We start from the raw sequence: 2,031 nt of genomic DNA on the forward strand, positions 1-2,031 counted from the left end.
AGTGTCTTTTGTAAGCTTTCTTAATTTAAATGAAGTCCGCAAGGCAAAATTTCACTGTATATATGTATATAATATGGTATTAAAAAAAACATGAATACACAAATGTACCACAATCCATATAACAGAAATTATTTAAATGTTCAAATTTGTATACCTATAATACCTTAAAACACGAATATGACACGAAATCAATACGAATATGCAGATTGCCAAGCATAAAGTATACTATCCTGTTGTCTACCTAAAGACCCATGTCTCTCAATCTACACCGAAAAGAAAATATAAATATATATTTCTTCTCAATTCATCTCCTTAAATAGTCCTTCAAATAAGGAAGAGCAGATCTCCTTTGAAACCCAAATAAGAAACAAAATTCATAACTCCCACTGCACCCATTTGAGAAAAAGCTGCCCGGATCAACATCATAGAGATACCCATGTCCAAAATGAAACCTCTCACCAAGTTCAATAATCACTTGAATGGCCATATCGACCATTCCCTGTTTGCATAGCCCACTTATTATACAATTATAGCATGCAACAGAAGAAACTAATGACACCCTATACTCATCAAATACTTCAAGTGCCTCCTCTATTCTGCCCACTTTACAGTAGCCATCAATCATTGTGCAATAAGTAATCGAATCTGCATTTAAATCCATTTCCGGCATTGCTTGGTAGAGTGCACGAGCATATTCAAATGCACCAACCATAAAGAATGCTTTGATAAGTATGTTACATGCAACAACATCCATACAAAGACCAGATTTTTCCAATTTTTCTTTCGTCTTAATAATTCCTTTTATATTCCCTTCTTCGGTATAACCATACAACAGAGTACTGTATGTTATAATATCACCGGCTACTTCTTTGAATACATTATCTGCTTCAGATGTCCTCCCAACCTTACACAAACCATTGATGACTATGTTATAAGTAACAACACTTGGCTTAATCCCTTTCTTCTCCATTCCATCTAACAAATGGAAGACGCAATCAAAATCTCCTTTCCAACAAGCTCCATCAATCAACGTTGCATACATAAACTCATCCACTTCAATCCCCATATCTTGAACTTCCTTGAACAACCTAAATGCCTTCTCGAATTTCCCTTCCTTACAGAAACCTAACATGATTGCCGTATACGTAATCACATTCGGCATCACCCCGTCTTTCAACATCTTCTTCAGAAATCCAACAACCTTCCCAACACTACCTTCCTTCGAAAACCCATCAATAAGGACAGTGTAGCTCACAGTATCAGGGTTTATTCCTCTTTCAACCATCTCTCTATATTTTCTCAAAGCCTCCATTAAACACCCATTTCTAAAATACCCTAAAATCCAACAGCTATAAAGAATAGCATCCAAAGCCAGCCCTTCCTTTTTCATACTATAAACCAACTCACAACCCTCATCAAATTTACCCAACAGATTAAAACTGCTTAAAAGAGCTGTATAAGTAACAACATTAGGCTTTAAAGCTCCTGAATTCATACAATTTTCGAAAAACCGAACTGCAACTTCAGGTTTCCCAATCTTACAAAAACCAACAATCACTGAACTACAAACAAAATTATCAAAAGGGTATCTAACATTATCACCTGTCATCAACTCCAACACCTCAATTGCTCTATCCATATTCCCTTGAGATACAAAACCATGAATCAACGAGCAAAAAGTAAAAGAAGAAGGCAATGTACCAGAATCACTCAAGCAATCCTTTAACAACAAAAGACCCTTCTCTGGGTTGTTTCGGATGACAGCAAAAAGAAATCAAACCCGTAAAAACCAAACCTGTTCTAACACTAAATTCACATTGTTTATCATCACTCATAAACATATATGAATAGAAAGTAAAGCAAAAATTAACAAAAAGATTCAATCAAACGCAGCATAAAATCTAGTAGGAAAAAAAGAGAAAAGAAACTGTAAAAATAAATAAAACCCAGTAACATCAAAGCTATCCCAACACTAAATTCACTGTGTTTATAATCACATAAGCAAAATTAACAAAAAAAACAATGAAACAG

At 34.8% G+C, this 2,031-nt stretch overlaps 1 pseudogene; it reads right to left on the reverse strand.

Annotated features, from left to right (window-relative positions):
* Nucleotides 1-324: 324 nt before the first annotated feature.
* On the reverse strand, nt 325-1,768 carry LOC107892802 (pentatricopeptide repeat-containing protein At5g57250, mitochondrial-like; annotated as a pseudogene).
* Nucleotides 1,769-2,031: the final 263 nt, after the last annotated feature.

This window comes from Gossypium hirsutum, chromosome A01 (genome assembly GCF_007990345.1).
Source record: "Gossypium hirsutum isolate 1008001.06 chromosome A01, Gossypium_hirsutum_v2.1, whole genome shotgun sequence".
In the NCBI taxonomy this organism is placed as follows: Eukaryota; Viridiplantae; Streptophyta; class Magnoliopsida; order Malvales; family Malvaceae; genus Gossypium; species Gossypium hirsutum.